This window comes from Chiloscyllium punctatum, chromosome 29 (genome assembly GCF_047496795.1).
Source record: "Chiloscyllium punctatum isolate Juve2018m chromosome 29, sChiPun1.3, whole genome shotgun sequence".
Classification (NCBI taxonomy): domain Eukaryota; kingdom Metazoa; phylum Chordata; class Chondrichthyes; order Orectolobiformes; family Hemiscylliidae; genus Chiloscyllium; species Chiloscyllium punctatum.
Genome location: NC_092767.1, coordinates 49808155 through 49834420, shown reverse-complemented (window position 1 = coordinate 49834420; position 26266 = coordinate 49808155).

Genomic DNA, 26266 nt, shown 5'->3' with positions numbered 1-26266 from the left:
GATTCCTCTGTGCAGGAAGCACACACAATGGGGTCGCCGACAAGATGGAAAACAGCAGCTCCCCTTCCTTCTCCTTGAAGACCTTCAGGAGCTGTTCGCACTGCTTCACACTTCTGAAGGTCACATCGAAGTAGCCTGTCCCAGGGAAATCCTGCAGGCAGTACACGTCTGCAGCTGCAAGGCTACAACACTCCAGCAGAACTTTCATCACAAACACCGTCCGATCCACTGGTGTGTGCTCCTCCACCTTCTTCACAGTCACCCTGACTGTGTTCCGAATGCCCTGGCCTGGGCGGCGAGTGGCTGCTGAGGCCATAGCTCAGAGGTTGGCTGGTCCCTGAATTGGCGTTAGGCCGAAGCCAGCATGAAGATCCACCAAGAGCAGGTCAGCACAACCAAACGATCCTCCAACGTCCAATCACGATCCAGCGATGAACTCTTCACTAGCTCTGATGACTCGCAACTTGACACCTGTCCTGATAAGAACACACACTTGATCTTAGCCAAAAGGCTGAGAAGACTCCAAAACTAAATGCAAACATTTTGCAGTTAATGTCCATGTCAGGTGTCTCCCATTCTCTACTTTATTGATCCCAGATGTCTTCTTGTGGATGTTGTGGTCTTATAAGAAACTCCTGCCAGTCAGAGTAACCTATGAAAGAGAAGAAACAACTTCTGCTTTCCCCCAAAAATGTTGAGTATATTAAAGTGTTTCTGGGGGTGATTTGCTGCTGATGCATTTCCCTATGTGTCTCCAGAAGGGCAATTGTTTGATTTGAGAGGTGTTACTATAATTGTTCAGATGATAAGACACAGAGCAACAATTATCTTTGTGCTAAACTCCATCATGCATAGAGAATATTTGATCAGTAACTTTGTCTCTTTTTTTCCTTTCTCTCTCTTACAGTTAGTCCAGCAGCAATTCTAATCTTATCTGAGGGCAAGTGTGGTCTTTCGACAAGCACCGTCTGCTATCTGGTAACCATGGCAGTGTCTGATCTACTTTTGATATCATGCTTTTTAAATTTACTCACTATTATTATCCATGGTGCCTTCTGGACATCACTCCTGTTTGTAGCACCATCTATGCCCTGAGCCGCTTGACCGTTGATTGTTCTGTCTGGTTCACTGTCGCTTTTTCTTTTGATTGATTTGTTGCCATTTATATTCATCAGATGAAATCTCAGTATTGCACAGAGAAAACTGCAATGAGCGTTCTAGGAATAATCTGAATTTTCCTTTCTTTAAAGAATATTCCCAACTATTTTCGATTTGAAGCCGAAATGATCATTAACAATGTTCCATGGTACTGTTACACCACCTACAGATATTATAGTGATGCTCATTGGCTGAGTTATCGATATATTGAAACATTTTTAACACCACTTCTCCCATTCACTTTTATTCTCTTTCTGAACATCCTGAATACATGAGTGAGAATTTAAAATTGAGAATTTGGAGGATAGTGTGTCTGTGTTGGTTCTTGCAATCAAAGGATGATCAGGGAATATTGGGATTTGCTAAAATACACAAAGCAGGAGGGAGGAAGACATTTGGACAAAGTAAATGTATGGAGTTTATAATCTGGTCTCCAGCTGATATGGTGCTTGTTACAAAGATCTAGATATAACAACCGAAAAAATGACTGTTTCACCAAATATAAACTGAGGCAGGGGTTTAGGAGCTATTTTGCAGATGGAAGCAATTCTTTATGATGATATAAATATCATTTTGAATTTATCACACCCCTCAATACGAAGCCGCAAGCAAACAGGTTCATCCAGAGTCAGTTCACAGTGAGCTCCATGGAGACAGTGAGAGACACGAAACATCTTCATGGAAGTACGAGACACATTTTTCAGGCAGTTAAGACACGTAAGGGACTGAGGAGTCAAAGAAAAATAGAGAATGACCCCGAGATAGAGAGCAGAAAGAAATCTGTGACTTTACTCTTTGCTGTATATGTCAGCTTCATACTTCTCTGGTTGGTGTATATTTTATATTTCTTCAATGTTGGTTATTATTTGGATGATTTTTATCTCTTTGAACTAATCACATTTATGCTGCGAGACTTAAGTTGCAGAATAAATGCATATATTTATGTGGTGATGCAGAATAGTCTCAGAGACCAGTTAAAGTATGCAGTGAAATATCCACTTATAAAAATAATTCAATTGAAGAATAAATACATGTAGCTGAGAGTCAACATTAGGTGCAGCAGATAGTGGAACGAGGAGTCCACGTGAGGAATGGACCGAAAGGAGAAGGAGGAGCAGCAACATGATAACACTCCTTTCCTCATGGGCAAGGAATGACTCCATCTGAGGGGCAAAATGACAGAGACTGGAGGTGTAAAGACAGTGTAAAGGGCTGTTAGTAATCAGCAACAATTAGTAGAAAGTGGAACAACAAAAGCAAAACCGAAAAAGGAATTAAATATGCACAAAAGAACATTCATCCGAAGCAACCAAAAGAGGGCAGTTATCTGAAGCAATCCATTCTCAGTGAGTGAACCAGACACAAATAAAAAACATGTCCTGAGGGAATTATCACTGTTCACTGCAGGCCAGAGTGGAAAAACCAATGACTGACTCCTGCCCATTCTTCCGCACTGAAGTCTCTGATATATACATCTGGAAAAAGTGAAAAACAAAAGTTCCTGTTATAAAGACTAAATAATGTGATGTGTAAACAGCAAAAAAAAACCTGCCTTTTCATTACAAACATATTTTCATCGATAATTTACTTTGCCCATTCACACTGTCTGCCCTGCCCTGAGACTGATATCACTCCACTTCATTATTCATTTCTTTACACAATCTTTGGGAAAGTCGTTGGGAAACTCTAAGGCCCAATTAGAGGGCTTGGTGGCAGATATGATCTGAAGCTTGGGAATGGGGTCGGATATGGCAAATGAGGCAACATCTTGTACTTCCATGAAAATGTTTTGTGGCTCTCACTGTCTCCATGGAGCTCACTGTGAACTGACTCTGGATGAACCCTGTTTGCTTGTGGCTTCATATTGTGATAAATTCAAAATGATATTTACATCATCATGAAGAATTTTTTTCCATCTGCAAAACAGCTCCTATATCCCTGCCTCAGTTCATATTTGGTGAACAGTCATTTATTTGGTTGTTATATCTGGACCTTTGTAACAAGCACCATATCGGCTGGAGACCAGATTATAAACTCCATACATTTACTTTGTCCAAATGTCTTCCTCTCTCCTGCTTTGCATATCCCAGCAAATCCCAATATTCCCTGATCATCCTGTGATTGCAAGAACCAATACAGACATATTGTCCTCCAAATTCTCGATTTTAAATTCTCACTCGTGTATCCAAAATGTTCCATGTTCTTCCACTGATTTCATTTTTTTTTCGGATTGTGTGAGTCTTGTTGCATAAACTCAATATGAAAGTGTTCGATGTTCTGCTATGCTGTAAATGTTACCAGCTGGTGTGATTGTTTGAAAAAAAATTACAGGTTTTGTTGCAGAAAGTCAAATGAAATGGCGGATAACAATTCCAAACACAATATTAGGTCTGATGATTGGGAGCAATTTAGGATCCCGCAGCACATGACCAAGAAACTGATCGGGGAGGGAGAGAATATGAATGCAGCCTTCCCTTGAAGCCAAGATGCCACTTACATTCCCAAGCCATTTCTCATCTCGATTATCACCTCCCCAACATCACTCACAAACCTATTTGGGGGGATTGTACGGATGTTCATTCCAGTCCTACCAAGATGTAAACTGTCTATCTTGTTGAGTTCTAGCCTGCTCCAGAGCTGGTCCTAATGCCTTGAAACATGCTGCCTGACCTTCTGAACCCAGTTTCCAGTCACATGTTCAACCATCCAATTATTCTGCTCGGATTCTGATCAACACGTGGGACTGGCAGTGATTCTGAGAATACTGTTTCCACATCCTGCTTTTCAATCTCATTCCTTGCTGCCTCAAATCTGTTTCATGGACCACATCCTCGCATTCCCACCGAGGTCTTTGTCACCAACATGGAGCAATACCTCTGTCGTTTGATCCTCCTGTAGCAGAATTTCCTGCAGCTGTTCTGTGATTTCCTTGACCCTGGTAGCAAGGAGGTTATCATCGCATGCTGAAGGTATGTTTATAACTGTAGAAACTCCACTCTGTTCCCCTAACTAACGAACCCATTATCAGTACTATGTACCCACTCTTCCTACCACCCTGTCCAGCTGACGTGACTCTGTCTGCGTTCCTCTGGTGAATTCTTTCCATCACAAGCTTCCAAAGCAGGAAACTGATGTCTGATCTTGACCATCTCAGGGGACTCCTGAGATATCTGGCTGTCACGTTTTCCTTATTTACCCATACACACTAACTGTGATTTAGCCATCTCCGTAAATGCGTTTATCCCCCTCATCCTCAGCCCCGTGGATGGCCTACACTTACTCCCATTCTCGATAAAAGAACTCTATGCACACTGTCACATTTCCAAGAGATATGTTTATCTCTGACACGTCAAACCTCCCAGAATCCCACATTCCCCAGGCTGACCATATCCTTGCTCAGAGACAAACAAAAACTGCAGATGTTGAATTCCAAGGGAGACAAGCAGGAGGCTGGAAGAACACAGCAAGCCAGGCAGTATCAGGAGGTGATATTTTGGGGGTAACTCTTCTTCAGGACTGAGGGTGGGTTTGTGGGGAGCTGCAGATAAAGGGGTTGGCGGGGGCAAGGTGGTGGGGATCGGTGAAGACAGGTTGAGGGTATGACCTGATTGGTCAATGGGAGGAGTGAATCCGGTTGGTGGCTGGGAGGAAGGGTCGATGAGAGGAATGGAAGGGAGCGGGGAGGAGCTAGGAAGGGAATCAGGGGATGGGAAAGGGGGTTATTTGAAATTGTCTCACCTGTAAGGACTGTTTGGGGCACTGGATGGAGGTGAAGGGGGTGGTGTTCTGGTAGGTTTTGCATCATTGGTGAGACAGAGGTTCACCTGCCTCTCCTCCAACCTAGTTTACTGTATCCGGTGCTCCCGGTGTGGTCTTCTCTACATCTGGGAGACCAAACATAAACTTAGTGAATGGTTTGCCAAGCATCTTGGCCAGGCCCACAGATGCCGACCGGACCTCCCAGTCATAGCCCATTTTAATTCCCCTCCCACTTCCTTTCTGACATGACCATCCTTGGCTTCCTCTACTGCCACAACAAATTAAACTACAAATTGGAGGAAAAACACCTCATCTTCCATCTGGACAGCCTGCAACATGGAGTACTCAACATTGAGTTCTCCAATTTCAAGTAACCCCCTTTCCTATCCCCGACTCCCTTCCCACCCCCTCACCTCTCCCTTCTAGCCACCAACTGGATTCATTCCTCCCATCGACCAAACAGCTTGTCCTGTCTTCCCCTATCTCCACCAAAACCCCAAGAGAAAGATTTTTTTCAGGGACCTTTCAAACCTCACCACCTTCTCTCTGATCACCTCGCTAATGGGATTTACACAATATAATGTGGTCTCTGTGAAGTGAAGCTGTTTTTATCTTCTTGCTGATCACATTCACTCTCAGACAGATCAGCCAGAGATACAGTCAGTGCAGTGACCCAGCCTTCCCTGTGTTTCCTGGAGCAGCCTTGTGTCTCCGATGAAGCCAGTTTATAAACCAATTGTGATGTCTGAGCTCTCTCTGTGATGTACACAGTGAGGTCACACTTTGACCTGTCCAGTTCAAGGGGCCTCAATACAATCAAACAGGGAGTTACTGAAACCCTCACTATAACGTCCCTCAGACCCAGCACCCCTCCCTAGCTCTGTAACCTCCTAGAGCACCTAGAATCCTTCCATCTCTGTCACTTCCATTAATCTCTATAAACCTCCCTATCTCTGTAAATTCTGCCAGCCCCTAAACTCCTCCCTACCTTTGTAACATGATCCAGCCCCTGCACACATCCCCAGTTCTGCCACCTCCCAGAGCACCTACAACCCTCCCATCTCTGTTACCTCCTTTAGCCACAACAAGCCTCCCTATATCTGTAAACCTACTCTATCTGTACACCCCTCATCTCTCTAATGTCCTTGAGAAACTACAAACCTCCTTATCTCTTTCAATTCAACCATCCAATAAAACTCATCTTTGTAACATTCTTCAGACACTGCATCTGTCCCTGTCCCAGTAATCTGTTCCAGCCCCGACATCCCTTCCTCTTTCTGTGTCACCATCCAGCAGTTACATCCCTCCCTGTATGAGAAGCCATCTTGACTATCAACATTATTCAATATCTCTCCAACAGCCTCCAACTCATACACCACTCCCTACCTCTGTAAACTCCTCCAGCTCCAACACCCCTCGTTATCTCTGCAATTTCCTTCCAGCACCTACACCCTCCTTATCTCCTTATTCCCCTCCAGCCCCTTCACTATCTGTCCAGGATGTAGACACTTCAGATAGGACAGGGAGGGAATTAAAATTGGGAGAGGAGTTGCATTGTTGGTCAGGGATGACAGCACGGCTGTGTGAAAGGACACTATGGAGGGCTTGAGTAGCGAGGCATTATGGGTGGAGCTGACAAATAAGGGTGCAGTTACATTGTTGGGGCTGTATTACAGGCCTCCCAACAGTGAGCGTGAGGGAGAAGAATGAATAGGTGAACAGATTTTGGAAAGATGTAGAGGCAACAGGGTAGTGGTGATGGGAGATTATAATTTTCCCAACATTGACTGGGATACACGTAGTGGCAGAGGTCTGAATGGGGCATAACTTGTAAGAAGCGTCCAGGAGAATTTTTTAGAGCAGTATGTCAATAGTCCGATGAGGGAAGAGGCCATATTGCACTTGGTGTTGGAGAATGAGCCAGGCCAGGTGGTAGAAGTTGCGGTGGGGGATTTCTTTAGGAACAGTGACCACAATTCTGTAAGTTTTAGAATACTTGTAGACAAAGATGAGAGTGGTCCTAAAGGAAGAGTATTAAACTGGGTCAAGGCCAGTTATATCAAAATTAGGCAGGAGCTGGGAAATGTGGATTTGACAGAGCTATTCGAAAGGAAGTCCACATTTGATATGTGGGAGGCTTTCAAAGATAGTTTAAAGTTAGTGCAGGGTCGGCATGTCCCATTGAAAGCAAAGGACAGGAAAGGCAAAATTCGTGAACTGTGGATGACAGGAGAAATTATACGACTAACCAATAGGAAAAGGGAAGCGTACATAAGGTCAAGGCAGCTAAGAAGAGAACAGGCCCTGGAGGAATATTGGAAGAGTAGAACCTGTCTTAAATGATGAATCAAGCGGGCTAAAAGGAGTCATGAAATAGCTTTAGCAAGCAAATTTAAGGACAATCCCAAAGCCTTTTATTCTTATATAAGAAGCAAGCGGGTAACTAAAGGATAATGAAGGAAGGCTGTGTGTCGAACCGGAGAGAATGGGTTGGATTCTGATTGATTACTTTGCCTCAGTATTCACTGAGGAGAGGGACATGATGAATGTTGAGATTAGAGATAGATATTTGATGAGTGTGGATCATGTTAACATCAGTCAGGAAGTTGTGTTGGGTCGGCTAGAGGTTATTAAGGTGGACAAATCCCCAGGACCGGATGTGATCTATCCCAGATTGCTGAGGGAGGCGAGAATGGAAATAGCTGGGGCCTTGACAGATATCTTTGTAGCATTCCTAAAAACAGGTGAGGTGCCGAAGGACTGGAGGGTTGCTCATGTTGTGCCCCTGTACAATAAGGGTAGAAGGAATATTCCGAGTGACTACTGACCTGTAAGCCTGACGTCAATGGTGGGAAATATGTAGGAGAAAGTACTGAGGGATAGGATCTATATATACTTAGAACAGAATGGGCTTATCAGTGATTGGCAACATGGTTTTGTGCGGGGGAGATTGTGCTTTGCCAAATTCATAGAGTTCTTTGAGGAAGTGACCAAGTTGACAGATGAAGGAAGGGCTGTAGATGTCAAACACATGAACATTAGTAAGGCATTTGATTTGGTTCCCCATGGTAAACTAATAGAGAAAGTGAAGTCACATGGTGTGTGGAGTGTCCCAGCTAGGTGGATAAAGAACTGGTTGAGCAACAGGAGACAGAGAGTAGTAATTGAAGGGAGTTTCTCGAAATGGAGAAAGGTTCCACAGGGACACTGTTGTTTGTACTGGGGCCTCTGTTGTTTGTGATATACATAAATGATCTGGAGGAGAGCACTGTTGATATTATCAGCAAGTTTGCAGATGACCCGAAGATTGGTGGAGTAGCAGAAAGCATAGGGGATTGTCAAAGAATACAGGAGAATATAGATAGACTGGAGACTTGGGCAGAGAAGTAGCAGGTGGAGTTCAATCCAGGTAAATGTGAGGTGATATATTTTGGGAAGTCTATTTCTAGAGCGAATTGTACTGTAAACGGAAGAGACTAGGGGAAAATTGATGAGCAGAGAGATCTGGGACTTCAGGTCCATTGTACCCTGAAGGTTGCTGCACAGGTGGATAGAGTGGTCAAGAAGGCCTTCATCGGACGGGGTATTGACTATAAGAACTGACAGATCATGTTACAGTTGTATAGGGCTATGGTTTGGCCACATTTGGAATACTGCATATAGTTCTGGTCACCACATTACCAAAAGGATGTGGACACTTTGGAGAGGGTGCAGAGAAGGTTTACGAGTATGTTGTCTGGTCTGGAAGGTGCTAGCTATGAAGAGAGGTTGAGTAGGTTAGGTTTATTTTCATTAGAAAAAGGAGATTGAGGCGGGACATGATTGAGGTCCACAAAATCATGAAGCGTATAGACAGGGTAGATAGAGATGAGCTTTTTCCCAGGATGAAGGATTCATTAATGAGAGGTCATACTTTCAAGGTGAGAGGTGAAAAGTTTAAGGGGGATACACACGGCATGTACTTTACACAGAGGGTGATAGGTGCCTGGAACGCGTTGCCAGCAGAGGTAGTAGAGGCACGTACGGCAGATTAATTTGAGATGCATCTGGACAGATGCATGAGTAGGTGGGGAGCAGAGGGATACTTAGGTGTAGGGCGACAGGTTTACACAGTTGATTTGGATCAGCTCAGGCTTGGAGGGCTGAAGGGCCTGTTCCTGGGCCATTAAATTTCTTTGATCTTTGTTCACAACCAGCTATATCTGTATTGTCCAGTGCATATGGCGGAGATTTGTCATGTTAACAAAGATTGCTCATCAGTGACAGACAGAGTGGGTTTTTGGTTAATACAGAATTCTTGGGATGTAACAGTGCCCTGAGAAGATAGGCCCATTGCACCAACAGCCAGAGGACATTTCCCTGTGTCCTCCCACTGAAACTGGGTGGAACAGCTTTTCTGTAAAATCAGTGAATTGGTCACTTGACTCCAGGTCCGTTTCCTGCAAACTGAGAGTAAATGGTCATATTTGAGTTAACAATGAGAAACAGACAGAATTTATTCAGAATCTGACAGTAATCATGCATCCTGTAAACAGTGAAGGGGACGTGACAGAGTATCTCCCTTTGTTATCGCTGTCACAGTTTTCTTTTGTTTTGATTCCTTTCAGATGACAGTTGGTAAGGATCCAGTAATTTGCATCCCCATCTTCTGTTTTTTCTCTTTTCCCACTGCACCCTCCACCCCTTCCTTGGTTAATATTGTTACTCTGTCATTTCAGCCTCTCCTGCTCTCCAGCCCATCACAGCCTTTCCCTTCTGCTCTTCTTCCCACCTTCCAGCTGAGACACAAGTAACAATGTGGATAGTTCCCTCTCACACACACTCACATTATCACTGACAGAGACACAGCTCATACAGAGACAGTGTTCAGTCTCACTACGATCCCACTTTCCAGTGATATATTTTTATTCTAACACTCATACAAAGCAAGAGAGAAAGGAGTCATTTCTCTCCAAATTGGTCTGTAAACAAATCCCAGCCTCTAAATCACAGCAACTATAAGATCAATCAGAACTGTGTTAATATCTCAATAGTAACCTACAACAACCAATTGAAGAGTATGTTTATGCAGATTTATAATTTGAAAAACGATATACTCCAGATGCTGTGAACATTAAATAAAAACAGAGACTCTTGGAAATACTCAGTCACTTTCTCTGATGAAAGATCATTGACCAGAAACATTCATTGTGTTTCTCTCTCCACAGATGCTGTCTGATCTGCTGAGTATTTGCAGTTTGCATTATGAAAGTTTACTCCATGTTCAGAAGGCACACAAGTTATTTAATTAAAACAGGTATTCCCATAGAGTTCAGGTTATTTATAATTGATATACCACATAGAAAACTATTTATACATTACAATATTAAAGATATAATTACAAACAAAAATATGGAGATAAACATTAAATATATGGTCCTAATCCATCAGACATACAAAGAATAACAGATCTGAGTGCTGAGTGATCTCACTCCTATGTACAATATCAAAGGCAGGGAAACAAACATGCTGTAATATCCAGAGATTGAATTAATCCCACTGTCAGCTTGAAAATCTTTAACCTTTGGATCAGGCCGATACTTTTCCATAGCTATTTTAAAACTGATAGAATTGTGGTAAGTGTTTCCCCACGAATACGTCAGTGACTTGCCCTGCCTTATTTCCCAAGAGAAGGTTGGGGTTTGCCCCTTCTCTCAGAGGGCCATCTACATACTAATTGAGAAAGATTTATTGCATACACTTAACAAATCCCTCACATCCATTACCAATCTGTGTTTGGAAAGTTAAGATCCACTTATTATTCTTGCACCTATCAGTGACTTCCCTACATATTTGCTCCTCAATATCCCACTGACTACTGGGGAATCTATAGTAAAATCCCATAAAAGTAATAACACCCTTTTTTCACAACTCAGATAGCTTCACTGGACGATCCATCAGGAACATCCTCTCTCAGTATTGCCGTGATATTTCCCTAATCAAAATAGCCAGTCCCACTCCTTTGTTGCCTCCCCTTTTCATCCTTCCTAAGAACAGTTCATTTGAGCTCAATTTTGGAGCTTACTACTTCTGATGAAGGGTCACTGACTTGAAATGTTAACTATTTTCTCTCCATAGGTGTTGCCAGACCTGCTGAATTTCTCCAGCAGTTGTGGTTTACCCAGCTTCAGCAGCAAGTCAAATTCCAAATTATTTCTTCATTCCCCTTTCTCCTGCTGTGACTGTCATGCTCGGGATGTCCTGGTATTGTCTCATTTAATTGGTTTCAATGACACCACTGTCCTGTTTCAAGCCCATCCCCAGATGTCATCTCTCTGTTCCTCTCGGCAAGATTGCGGTTGAAGAAATATGTGCAGCTGTCTGGGGTGTTATTTCCAAATGCCGTATCTTCATAGTCATTGTAACAATGGGACACAGTTCTCCAATAAAGTGTTTATGTCTTGACTATCTTTGATGCAGTTCCTTGGTCAGGGAAACATTTCGACTTCAAAACCAATTCATGAGATGATGCCTCAGACAAATCTTTCCCACAGATCTTCACCACAACAGGTTTATATTCATTAACATGGAATAAATCACAAACATAGTAACATGATTCATTGTGATTAAAGTAATAAAATACTAAGCGATGCATTGGATTATTGTTTGTGTGTGTGCATTAGTGTGTGAATGTGCAGTGACAACATTAATCACCTTGCACTTGACAGCCCTATAATTTTCATAGTTATCCTTTTGCTCTTAATTTCATAATAAACCACTTTTTCTTTTTGATCTTACCCACTAACATTGCCCTGTCCTTCCTTGGCCTTTCCAAGTGTTTTTTTTAGTTTTCAGTTCACCCATTTAGATTCTCGGCTAAGCTTCCGATAGTTTTTGAATTGTTTTGTCAGGATCAGTATCTTTCTTTTACTGTTTCCTGTCACCTTGTCTGCTTGAGGACACCTATGGGGCACTAGATCTGGAAGCATAATGATTTCTGTTGTTGGGTCATGTTTACACTGTGTCTCTAGAATCTCACTTTTGAAATCCTCCCACTGGTTTGTCATTATTTTATCTTCAAATATTTGCATCCAGTTGAACTTCATCAGATAATCTCTCAGATTCATGAGATTTCCTTCATCAGACATGGATGTCTAATGTTGAGGGCAGAGGTGTCGGACATGGCTGAGATGCATTGGAGGGCATTTTCAACCACGTGGGAGGGGACATTACGGTCTTTAAAGAAGGAGGTCATCTGGTGTGCTCTCTGGTGGAACTGGTGGCTCCCAGCCTCATTCCTGACGAAGGGCTCCTGCTTGAAAGGTCGATTTTCCTGCTCCTTGGATGCTGCCTGACCTGTGTGCTTTTCCAACACCACTTTAATCTTGACACCGTGAGAGTCCTCAGGGCGGGCGTTGGTTCTCTATCCCGCTCTGATTGGTTAGAAAGTCTGTCCATCTCGAGCTTATAGCCTATAGGAAGTGTGGTCCCACCTTGGGACTGTCGTCTGGATGTGAATGTGAATGAAAAGAGAAATCAGCAGGTTTGGCCGATTCTGTGGAGTAAAAGCAGAGGTAACGTTTCAGATCCAGTAATCCTTCATCGTAACTGATAGGAACCTACGCTGCACTCCCTCAATCGCCAGAATGTCTTTCCTCAAATTTGGAGACCAAAACTGCACACACTCCTCCAGGTGCGGTCTCACCAGGGCCCTGTACAGCTGCAGAAGGACCTCTTTGCTCCGATACTCAATTCCTCTTGTTTTGAAGGCCAGCATCCTATTAGCTTTCTTCACTGCCTGCTGTACCTGCATGCTTGCTTTCATTGAATGAACACCTAGATCTCGTTGTACTGCCCCTTTACCTAACTTGACTCCATTTAGGTCGTAATTTGCCTTCTTGTTCTTGCCACCAAAGTGGATAACCACACATTTATCCACATTAAACTTCATCTGCCATGCATCCGTCCACTCACCTAACCTGTCCAGGTCACCCTGTATTCTCCTAACATCCTCCTCACATTTCACCCTGTCAGCCAGCTTTGTGTCATCAGCAAATTTGCTAATATTACTTTTAATATCTTCATCTATATCATTAATGGTAGGTCACGTTTTGCAGCTTCCCTCGTAGGTAGATCCACAAACTGAATCAGAAAATGTTCTTGTACGCCCTTAACAAATCCCTCTTCATCCAAGCCCTTAACACTATGTCAATCCCAGTCTATGCTTGGAAAGTTAAAATCACCTACCATAACCACCCTATTATTCTTACAGATAACTGAGATCTCCTTACAAATTTGGTTCTCAATTTTTCACTGACTATTGAAGGGCAATTGTAGTACAATCCCAATAAAGTGATCATCCCTTTCTTATTTCTCAGTTCTACCCGAATAACTTTCCTCTGAGCATTTGCAGGAAGATCCGCCCTCAGTACAGCTGTAATGTTATCACTAATCAGAAATGCCCTTCTCCTTCCTCTTTTGCCCACCTTTTTATCCTTCCAGTAGCATCTATGCCCTGGAAGATTAAGCTGTCAGTCCTGTCCATCCTCAGCCAGATCTCTATAATTGCCATGCTATCCCAGGCCCATACTGAGGTCATCTGCCTGACTTGCTAGGCCCTGTGCATTAAATAAATGCAGTTTAATTTACCAGTCTTATTTCATTCTCTGCATGGTTCCTGCCTCCCCTGATAATTTGATTTGCTCCTTTTCCCAACTTTTATTGAGGCTGGGAATCCTGCAGTGAGTAACTCACCTCCTGAATCCCCAAAGCCTGTCCCATCGAGAAGGCACAAGTCAGGAGTGTGTGATGGAATACTCCTCACTTGCCCTGGATGGGCAACTTTTCTCTCTTTCCTCACTGTCTCCTTCGGTCTCTCTTCACTAGCACCGCACTCCCACCTCCTGCCACCCTGGACCCTTTCCCACCCTGCACCAGTTTAAATCCTCCTGCACAGTTCTAAGACATCTCCGTGCCAGTATATTCGACAAGTTTGAAAACCTTACAACGTTTAAAAAATATTTGGATGAGCACGTGAAACATCACAGCATTCAAGCCTATGGGATGCAGTATAATTTGGGTGAATGTGAGGTTATTCACTTTGGAAGGAAATACAAGGAGACAGATTGCTACCTGAATGGCTGTAAATTGGGAGAGGGGAGTGTGCAGTGGGACCTGTGGGCCCTTGTGCACCAATCACTGAAGGTGAGCATGCAGGTGCAGCAGGTGGGAAAGAAGGCAAATGGGATATTGGCCTTCATTGTAATAGGTTTCAAGTACAGGAGCAGGGACGTGTTGTTGCAAATATACATGGCCTTGCAGAGGCAACACCGAGAATATTCTGGGCACTTTTGGTCTGTTTTTCTGAGGAAGAACGTTCTTGCTCTCAAGGGAGTGCAGCGAAGATTTACCACACTGATTCCGGGGAGGACGGGACTGACCTATGAGAAGAGATTGACTAGGGTTAGAATTGTTTTTGCTGGAGTTCTGACGAATGAGGAGAGATCTCATGGAGACTTATAAAATTCTAACCAGACTAGACGGGATGGATGCAGAGAGGATATTCCCAATGGTGGGAATGTCCAGAAGCAGGGGTTACAGACTGAGCATTCAGGATGGACCATTTAGGAATGAGATGAGGAGACATTTCTTCACCCAAAGAATGGTGAGCCTGTTGAATTCATTACCACAGGAAGTAGTTGATGGCAAAACATTGAATGTATTCAAGAGGCAGTTACATACAGCACTTAGGGTGAATAGGATCAAAGGTTATGGGGAAAAACAAAATTAGCCAATTGAATTGGACAATCTGCTGTGATTGTGATGCATGGCAGAGCAGGCTTGAGGGGCCAAATGGCCTCTTCCTGCTCCTGTCTTCTATGTTTCTCTGTAGCATTGAATGCCACATTGTTTGGAGAAGACATTTCTCTCATACTTCATTGGTCTTAATTATGTCCATCTTAGATTGATGTCATCTCACTTTTATTCTTCATCTGTGAAAATGACTTTTTGAGTCCACATCATCAAATGCCCTCAATTTTAAACATATACCTAAGCGGCTTCCCCCTCTTCCTTCCAATGTAAGTACACCGGCTCTTAAAGTTATTTGCCACTGTCCTGCCCATTCTGCTAACCTTCCTGTACTCTGCTACTTTATTATAATCTTCCTCAGTATTAGCCATAAGCCCCAATTTCCTGTCATCCACATAACTGCTGTACCTCTGATCTCCAGACACAATTATTTTAGATAATTATTTTCAGGACTAGTACCCTATGGAACAACACATTATTTCAGTCTGAGCAACTATCTTTAAGATTTAGTTTTTATTTGTAGCTGAGCTTTTCCAGCAATTTTTGTTTTTGTTTCTGATTTACAGCACCTGCAGTTCTTTTGGTTTGTAAATGCGTGTCCACCATATTGCTATCTATTCTGTTCCTTCTTTCCTGAATCCATGTTGCAACTTTAGTCATGCGTTGACTTGGAGGTACCTTTTAAAGGTCCAGATATAATACAGTCTCTGCAGTACCTTTACCCATCCTGTTATGTCAGCAAACAATTCAATAGGGTTTGATACCAGTGCTGACTGCTCTTTATTGTATTCTAAGTTTTGGATATTTTTCCATGATGGCTTTAGTAAAGACTGCAATATTTTTCCTCCAATCAACTTTAAACAGGTTGGCCTGCAGACTCATGGTACATTATACCATGATTGTGATTTAGTAGCTGAGGATTAAGTAATAAGGCCAAATATGCATTGAATATTATCAAACTTATACAAAATCTGTTTGATCAATGAGCTCATCTTGACCTAATGATGCTTAAAAGCTTTAAAAAAAAGTTAAATGTCTGCCACCAAAACACTCACTGTTTTGATATCGTGGAAGTAATGGGCAGTATTATCTCTAGACCATTAACCCAGAGGCCCAAGTAATTTTCTGGGGATCCAACATCAAATCCCGTACAGTCGGAGATGAAATCTGAATTTAACAAAAGATCTGTAATTAAGAGTCATAACAGTGACCATTATCAATTGTTGGAAAAACCCATCTGGTTCATGAATGTTGTTTAGAGAAAGAAACTGCCATCTTTACCTGGTCTGGACTACATGGAACTCCAGACCCCCAGCAATGTGGCTGATGCTTAACTGTCCTGTCCCTCCTTGATGTTGTCATTCCTGCCAGAATTATGTTCTTTATGGGGTTCTTGTCATCCTCAAGGAGGTGACCATTCCTCATCTGAGACTTGGAAGTGGAAAGTAATATGTTATAGAACATTACAGTGTAGTACAGGCCCTTCGGCCCTCAACGTTGCATCGACCTGTGGAACCAATCTGAAGCCTATCTATCCTACACTATTCCATTTTCATCCATATGTTTATCCAATGATCATTTAAATGTTCTTAAAGTTGACAAGTCTACTCCTGTTGCAGGCAATGCGTTCCATGCCTCTATGACTCTCTGAGTAAAGAAACTACCTCTGACATTTGTCCTATATCGATCAGCCCTCAATTTAAAGTTGTGTCTCCTCATGCTAGCCATTACCATCCAAGGAAAAAGGCTCTCACTGTCCACCTGTTCTCACCCTCTGATTATTTTATATATCTCAAGTAAGTCACCTCTCAACCTTCTTCTCTCTAATGAAAACAGCCTCAAGTCCCTCAGCCTTTCCTCATAAAACCTTCTCTCTGTACCTGGAAACATCCTAGTAAATCACTGGGCCCTTTCCAAAGTTTCCATATCCTTCCTATAATGCTGTAACCAGAACTGTAATAATACTCCAAATGCAGCTTTACCCAGAGTTTTATACAGCTGCAGCATGACCTTGTGGTTCTGAAACTCAATCCCTCTACCAATAAAAGCTAACACACCATATGCTTTCTTAACAATCTATCTCAGCATTGATTAACCTTAATAAACCAGCCTATACAGTCATCTGTGGCAAATAATTCCATCATTCATTATTCTCAGAAAAGAAATTCCACCTCATGTGTCTTGGGTGGTGAGGGATTATTTGGGGATTTTGCCCTTTGGTTCCAGACTCTCCTGCAAGAGAAAATAATCTTTCTGCATCAACGCTGTCAGGTCCTCTGGGAATCTCGGATGTTTCAAGAAGGTTGCATCTCATGTGGAAAGGTCCAGATCTGTACCAAATGGTTTCTCTCCACAGATACTGTCTGACCTGACACAGTTTCTCAGCATTTTGTGTTTTTAATTTCAGATTTCCAACATTGCCAGCATTTTGCGTTTGTCTCAGGACATCAGACACGAATACAGAACATAGAATATTGCAGTGCAGTCCAAGCCCTTTGGCCCTGAAACCAATCTGAAGCCCATCAAACCTACACCATCCATTCCCGTCCATATGCCTATCTAATGACCATTTAAATGTCTTTAAAGTTGGCGAGTCTATAATTGTTGCAGGCGGTGCATTCCACACCACCTACTACTCTCAGAGTAAAGAAACTACCTCTGACATCGGTCCTTTATCCATCGCCCCTCAATTTAAAGCTATGTCTCCTTGTGCTAGCCATCACCACCCAAGGAAAAAGGCTTTTACCGTCCGATCTAACCCTCTGATGATCTTAGATGTCTCAATTTAGTCACCTCTTAACCTTCTTCTCGCTAATGAAAGCAGCCTCAAGTCCCTCAATCTTTCCTCATTACACATTCCCTCTAAACCACGCAGCGTCCGAGTAAATCTCCTCTGAACCCTTTCCAAAGTTTCCACATCCTTCAGAGAATGCGGTGACCCGAACTGCACACAATACTCCAAGTGCGGCTTTCCCCAGAGTTTTGTACAGCTCCAGCATGACTTCATGGTTCCAAAACTTGATCCCTCTACTAATAAAAGCTAACACACCGTACGCCTTCTTAACAGCCCTGTCAACCTGAGTGGCAACTTTCAGGGATCTATGTACATGGACACTGAGATCTCTCTCCTCATCTACACTACCAAGAATCTTACTATTTGCCCAGTAATCTCCACTCCTGTTACTCCTTCCAAAGTGAATCACTTTTCTGCATTAAATCCCATTTGCCACCTCTCAGCCCAGCTCTGCAACTTATCTATGTCCCTCCATAACCTACAACATCCTTCGGCACTATCTACAATTGTACTGAACTCAGTGTCGTCTGCAAATTTACTCACCCATCCCTCTCCGCCCTCATCCAGGTCGTTTATAAAAATGACAAACAGCAGTGGATCGAAAACAAATCCTTGCAGTACACCACTCGTAACAGAACTCCATGACAAATATTTCCCATCAACCACCACTCTCTGCCTTCTTTCAGCTGGCCAACTCATGATCCAAACTGCTAAACCACTGTCAATCCCATGCCTCTGTACTTTGTACAGTAGCCTACCATGGGGGACCTTATCAAACCCCTTACTAAAATCCATATACATCACATCAATAGCTTTACCCTCATCCAGCTGTTTGGTCACCTTCTCAAAGAACTCAATAAAGCTTGTGAGGTATGACCTACACTTCACAAAGCCCTTCATCCATCTGGGCGGCACGGTGGCTCAATGGTTAGCACTGTTGGCTTACACCACCAGAGCTCTGGGATCAATTCCTGCCTCGGGCACCTGTCTGTTTGCACATTCTCCCCGTGTCTGTGTGGGTTTTCTCCCACAGATAAAAGATGTGCAGGTGAGGTGAATTGGCCATGTTAAATTGCCCATAGTGTTAGGCAAGTTAGTCAGAAGGGAATGGGGTCTGGATGGGTTGATTTTTGGAGGGTTGGTGTGGACTTGTTGGGCCAAAGGGCCTGTTTCCACACTGTAGGGAATCTAATCTAATCTAAAGACCGTGTTGACTGTCCCTGATCAACTTATTCCTATCAAGATGATTATACATCCTATCTCTTGTAACATTTTCCAATACTTTACCCACAACCGAAGTAAGGCTCACGGGTCTATAATTACCAGGATTGTCTCTACGCCACATCTTGAACAAGGGAACAACATTTGCTACCCTCCAGTATTGTGGTACTATTCCTGTAGACAATGACAACATAAAGATCAAAGCCAAAGGCTCTGCAATCTACTCCCTGGTTTCCCAGAAAATCCGAGGATAAATCCCATCTCTCCAAGGGTATTTATCTATTTTCACACTTTGCAGAATTTCTGACACCTCCTCCTTGTGAACCCATCCTCCAAATCCCATCTAGTCAAATAGCCTGTATCTCAGTGTTCTCCTCAACAAGATTGTCTTTTTCCAGTTTGATTACCGACGAAAAATATTCATTTAGCACTTCCCCTGTCTCTTCTGACTCCAAGCACAACTTCACATTACTGTCCTTGATTGGCCTGAATCTTACTTGAGTCATTCCTTTTTCCCTTCTATACCTGTAGAAAGCTTTAGTGTTTTCCCTGATCCTATCCACCAACAACTTCTCATGTCCCCTCCTCGCTTGTCTTAGCTCTGTCTTTAGATCTTTCCTGGAAAACTTGTTACTCTCAAGCACCCTAACTGAGCCTTCACATCTCATCCTAATATAAGCTGCCTTCTTCCTCTTGACAAGAGATTCAACTTCCTTCGTAAACCACAGTTCCCTCACTCAGCCTCTTCCTCCCTGCCTGACAGGTACATACTTATCATGGACACACAATAGTCGTTCCTTGAATAAACTCTACATTTCCATTGTGCCCATGCCCTGCAGTTTCCTTCCCCAACCTATGCATCCTCCATCTTGTCTAATCACATTGTAATTGCCTTTCCTCCAGCTGTAGCTCCTGCCTTCTGGTGTGTACCTATCCCTTTCCATAGCTAAAGCAAACATAACTAAATCGTGGCATGACAGCTCAGAGGTTACCACAGCTGCCTCACAGTGCTGGGGACCCGATTCAGTTGAAGCCTTGGAGCCCATGTGGAGTTTGCACATTCTCCCAGTGTCTGCATGGGTGTTTGTCGTGTGCTCCAGTTTCTTCCCACAGTCCAAAGATGTGCAGGTTAAATGGATTAACTACAGTAAATGTGTGATTACAGGATAGGACAGCGAGCTGGGTTTGAGTCAGTGCAGACTCACTGGGCCAAATGATCTTTTTCCACATTGTAGAGATTCTGTGATCGGGAATTCTTCCAAATAGTATCCTCATCTCACCCATTTTCAGCTGTTCCTTCAACGGTCCTCCATTTATCATACAAAGTCACAGCAATATTAGCAATTTTACATCATTCAGCTACATTCACAATTCCTTCCAGTATAAGGCAGCTCACAAGGCGCTTACAGCAGGACCTGGACAACATTGTGTGGCAGGTAGTACTTACTAATGAAGAAGTAACCATTTCCAACAAGAAAATATTCAACTGTCTGATTATTGAGAGTGTGGCAGAGACTAGATACTGAGTGACTGTCAAATTCTGTCCACCATTTACACATTAAAAGGTAGATGCAAGTGATGGAAGTTTGAAGTTTCCTTCCACAAATGGAAAATGACATTTGATCAGTTGTTAACTCTCAAGTGAAAACTAAGATTTCTGTTCAGCAAAAGTACTGAGAGATAGAGAACGAAGGCAGGTAAAAGGGACTGAGCTGCAGATCAGCCAGGATCACAGTGGAAGAGGAACATGCTTGTAACATTAAACTGCCTCCTACTCTTTCCATGTTCCCAACTAGAAGGACACTCAAGAAGCTCCAGAAGAGCAGCCTGCCTGATCGGCATCTCGGACACGTTATCATCCACTGTACCTGAACTCTAGCTGTAAGACTGATCCTCAGAATGCATTCCAGCAACTCATTAAAAACACACTCCAACAGTACCAACCAACCAACTCCACATCCTAACCCAACAGGAAAAACAAAAGACATGCCATCCCACCACGGACATGCTATTCAGTTCCTTCATTCTGTCGGATTAATATCCTGGAATTCCTGAACCTTCATCACTGCGACAGGTGAATATCAATGGGAAGGCCGATGAACATCATCTCAGGGAAACAGGGGCTGGACAATGGGTGGCACGGTGGCACAGTGGTTAGCACTGCTGCCTCACAGCGCCAGAGACCCGGGTTCAATTCCCCGCCTCAGGCGACCGACTGTGTGGAGTTTGCACGTTCTCCCCGTGTCTGCGTGGGTTTCCTCTGGGTGCTCCGGTTTTCTCCCACAGTCCAAAGACGTGCAGGTCAAGTGAATTGGCCATGCTAAAATTGCCCGTAGTGTTAGGTAAGGGGTAGATGTAGGGGTATGGGTGGGTTGCGCTTCGGTGGGGCGGTGTGGACTTGTTGGGCCGAAGGGCCTGTTTCCACACTGTTAGTAATCTAATCTAATCTAAAATAAATGTGGCCTCACAGTACGGCTCACTCCAGGAGAATAAAGTGGAAGAGAATAAATCAGTGGCTGAGTGGTTATGCCGAAAACTATCAGAGCTGGCTTCAGATTTTACAGGTTAATGTAAAACATGAGCAATTATGGAGGTTTAAAACTTGCCGAGCACGGGCGTGTAAGGGATAATACTTAGAAATGGACAGAACGAACACAAGACCCAAGGAGGAAACTCGGTGTGGGAACAAACACAGACTTGGGGTTTTAGTGGAACATTTCCTCTTAAAATCTTAAGTTAACAAAAGGAAGCAATTCTTTTCTCATTCTGATCTTGTTTTGCACATTCAAATGGAGTCATACAGCATGGAAACAAACCCTTTGGTCCAATTTGTCCATGCCAACCAGATATCCTAAATTAATCTACTCCCATTTGACAACACTTGACTCACATCCCTCTAAAATAATCCTGTTCATCTACAGGGTGCCTTTTAAATGTTGTAATTGAAGCAGCCTCCACCACTTCCTCTGGCAGCTCATTCCATATACGCACCAATCGCTCCGAGAAAAAGTTAACCCTTAGGTCCCTTTTACAGAGGAGCCTTGATTATCCGACATTTGATAAATCGAAGTTCAGATGATCCTGAAATTAGATCCCGATGTGTGGCTAACTATGTTATCGGGCATTCAATTAACTGAACAAAATACTCCCCGCCTGTGTCCTGTGGATAATGGAGGTTCCTCTGTATATATTTCCCCTCTCACCCTCAATCTATGCCCTCTAGTTCTGGACTCACCCAACCGAGAGAAAAGACCTTGTCTGTTTACTCTTTCCATGTCCCTCATGATTTTATAAACCTCTATCAGGTCACCCCTTAACCTCCCATGTTCCAGGGGATTGAAAACCATCTGCCACTTTTCCAGTCTATCTATACCCTCCTGTATTCTCTGACAGTCCCTTATGCTTTCTGCTACTCCACCAATCTTCATGTCATCTGCAAACTTGCTGATCATACCAACAGTGCCCTCTTCCAGATCATTTATGTCCATTACAAGCAACAGTGGCCCCAGCACTGACCCCTGTGGAACACCTTTCTCTATTTCGAGAAACTCCCTTCAACTACTACTCTCTGTCTCCTGTTGCTCAACCAGTTCTTTATCCACCGAGCTCGAACATCCCGCACACCATGTGACTTCACTTTCTCCATTCATCTACCATGGGGAACCTGATCAAATGCCTCACTAAAGTCCATGTATATGACGTTAACAGCCCTTCCTTCATCTCTCAGCTTGGTCACATCCTCAAAGAACTGTATTAAGTTGGTAAGGCCCGATCTCCCCCTCACAAAACCATGTTGCCGATCACTGATAAGCCCATTTTTTTCTAAGTATAAATAGATCCTATCCCTCAGTATCTTCTCCAGCAACTTTCTCACCACTGACATCAGGCTCACTGGTCTGTAGTTACGTGGAATATCCCTACTACCCTTCTATACAGGGGGTCAACATGAGCAACCTTCCAGTCCTCTGGCACCTCATCTGTGTTTAAGGATGCCACAAAGATATCCATCAGGGCCCCTACTATTTCCTCTCTCGCCTCCCTCAGCAACCTGGAATAGATCCCATCTGGTCCTGGGTATTTGTCCACCTTAATAACCTCTAGCCTACCCAACACATCATCCCTACTTATATTAATGTGATCCAGTCTAATCAAACTTCTATCGCTAATCTCAATATTCATCATGTCCCTCTCCTCAGTGAACACTGATGCAAAATAATCATTCAGAATCTCACCCATTGTCTCAGGTTTGACACACAGCCTTCCTTCATTATCCTTTAGTGGACCAATCCTTTCTCTAGTTACCCGCTTGCTTCTTATATAAAAATAAAATGCTTTGAGATTCTCCTTAATTCTTCTCGCTAAAGCTATTTCATGACCCCTTTTAACCCGCTTGATTCCTCGTTTAAGATTTGTCCTACTCTTCCGAAATTCCTCCAGGGCCCGTTCTATTCATAGCTGCCTAGACCTTATGTACCTTTTCCTCTTGGCTAGTTGTACAATTTCTCCTGTCATCCACGTTTCACGAATCTTGCCCTTCCTATCCTTTGCCTTCAACAGGACATGCCTATCCTGCACTATCTTTAACCTCTCTTTGAAAGCCTCCCACATCTCAAATGTGGACTTCTCTTCAAATAACTGTGTCCAATCCACATTTCCGAGCTCCTGCCTAATTTTGATATAATTGGCATTGGCCCAGTTTAGTACTCATCCCTTAGGACCACTCTCTTTTCTATCCATAAGTATTCTAAAACTTACAGAATTGTGGTCACTGTTCCCAAAGAAATCTCTCACCGCAACTTCTACCACCTGTCCTGGCTCATTCCCCAGTACCAGGTCCAATATGGCCCCTGTATGAGGAAAACCGTGTCTTGCAAATGTAATTGAGCTTTTTGAAGAAGTTACCTTAAAGCTGGATGAGGGCAGAGCAGTAGATGTTGTTTACTTGGACTTTATTAAAGTCCTTGACCAGGTTCCACAAAATAGACTAATTAGTGAAGTTCGATCACATGGGATTCAGAGTGATCTTGCCACTTGGATACAAAACTGGATTAATGTCAGGAGACAGAGTGACAGCAGAGGATTGTTCTCCCATAGACGGCAGTATGTCAGGAGTCTGCATTCTGTTGCTGCTGTCCTTGGAAAATAGATGCTGAGTTGTTGCAACTGACAGTAGCTGGAGTAGGTTGAGGCCTAGTGCATGGAGTCTCTGGTGCTGCAGCCTGCCTGCCTGGAAGCACTCGAACCTGGGATTCTCTGATGCTTTTACTGCCTTTGGAAGCCCGGTGGTCTGTATTTTTCTTCGGTGAGTTGAATACTGCCATAAAAACACCTTCTATGCTGGGGAGAAAATGCTGAGGATTGGGGCCTACAGCCTCGACCTTAGGTGTGTAGCCTGGAGGGAACCAAACTTGGGACTTGCTGTCACTGCTGCTGCCGCTGCCCTGAGGAGCCTGATGGTCTGCAATTCTATTCTCCGGTGACTGGGAGATGTGTTTCTGGAGCCTGGATGTCTTCTTCAGTTTGGGGATTCTGGCTTGGACACTAATTTCTTGGGGGGGCGCTGAACACTTACAATGAGTGGCTGTATGTTGGAGTCTGGGGCCTGGAACTATTTGGAGCCTGGACAATCGCCTTATTGCTGCTGCTTTGTGACTGTAACCTATTTGCTGCCAGTGACTCTTGCTCAGGGCAATGGGGAACAATTGCTTTGCACCTGTGGTTTGTGTAGCAGGTCAGGGCATGGTTGCCTGGGTGACTGGACTGGCAGGTCAAGCCTAACAGGACTCTCTCAGTTTCTTTTACTGACTATTTATGTGAGGGGAGGTGTTGGTCTTGGTTTGGGAGTGGTGATGGCAATCACTGGACTCTGTAAAACAATACCCAGGGTGGGGCCCAGTCACTCCTACGTGGGGGTGGATGCATCTTCCACCTCCCCCCCCAGCCCCTCCCAGGGCCTCGTCACCCTTTCCTTATTTAACAAACCAGCTCAGGACGAAATGTTACATTCACCCCAACATGACCATTAAGACCTGTCAGCGGCCTTGGTGGGGCTAGTCTGGTTCCCCACCATTGTCACTACATCAAAGATGGATGGGAAGGCAGTGTTCTTCCTGAAGACTGAGCAGGTGGTGCAACTCGCCCTGGAGAAGGGCCTCACTGTCACTAAGATGGTATTTCCTGTTGACCCTCTGGGTGTAATTTCCCAGAGTGTTATTTTGATGAATATCCTGCCCTTTGTTCCATTTGATTTACTTCCATCGCACATTCACCAGCTCGGGAAGATATGTTGGGTATGGTGTCAGTACTACTTGGTCTAAAGGAGGTCTTTGCTTACCAGGCATTCTGGTCAGTGAAGGCTGTGCGGTGCCATCGCCTGCAAGGAGGTGGGACTACTCTGGAGGAACTGGCCTGCCTTGCAGACCGCTGCCAACACCCAAGCCACCAATCAAGAAGCAGTGAGTGAGCAGATGGTGCCTCCATTTGCTGTGCCCTCTGTGTGTGGAGGGGGAAGAGAGTCCCTCCCACACTCAGTAAGTTAGTTCTCATTTTTTTGTTGTTGCCGATGACACATTCATAGCTAGCCTCAACGTCAAAGGCAGCAGGAAGGCCGAGTGCAGATATCTTATCCTTCGCTCCTCAGGGAATGAATCTACACAGTGAGCCTCCTGCAAGAAATCCCGACTGTATCAGGAGACAAAGGTCCATGGCTCCTGGAGTGGCAGTGACTTCCTGAGTCACTGGCCTCCAATTCTGGAGGGGTGGCTATCTTGTTGGCCTCTTTTCCCAGCTGGAGATCTTGAGAGTCAAGGTGACCCAGCCATCTGCTCCAACTCATGGTTCATTTCAGAGGCTCAATGATTCACTTCATGAAGGTTTCTGCAACTTAGACGGTGCATGAGCATCTAGGACAAGGAAGCATCTAGTCTTCTTCCCTCCATCAGTGAGGGGGAGCCCATCCTTCTCAGGGGACATTTAAATTGCACTCTCAGGAGGAGGGGCCGTGGAGATACCCAGAAGAGCTCAGCATCGGTGGGCAGGTTGAGAGGCTTGGTAGATGCCTGGTGAAATGTCCACCCTGATTCCATTGCCATCAACTTTGTGAGGCCTGGGGTTGGAGTGTCTAGGACTGACCGTCTCTACATTTTCAGGGTGGACACTTTCTGTGTTCTGAAGGCCTCCATGTATCAGGTGTTGATCTCCGATGACAACCTGGTGTGAGTGGAGCTCGGTCTGTTCCGTGCCAGAGCAAGGTTGGGGTATTGACACTTCAACACCCTGCTGTTGGAAGACAAGCTGTTCTGGGACTTGTTTCGTTACTTCAGGTCTTGCTGGAGAGGGAAACAGGGGGAGCTTCCCCGCTTTGGGGGATGTCAGAAAGAGCTGAAAATGTGTTGCTAGAAAAGCGCAGCAGGTAATGCAGCATCCAAGGAGCAGGAGAATCGATGTTTCGGGCATGAGCCCTTCTTCACGAAGGGCTTCAGGATGATTCCTGAAGAAGGGCTCATGCCCGAAACGTCGATTCTCCTGCTCCTTGGATGCTGCCTG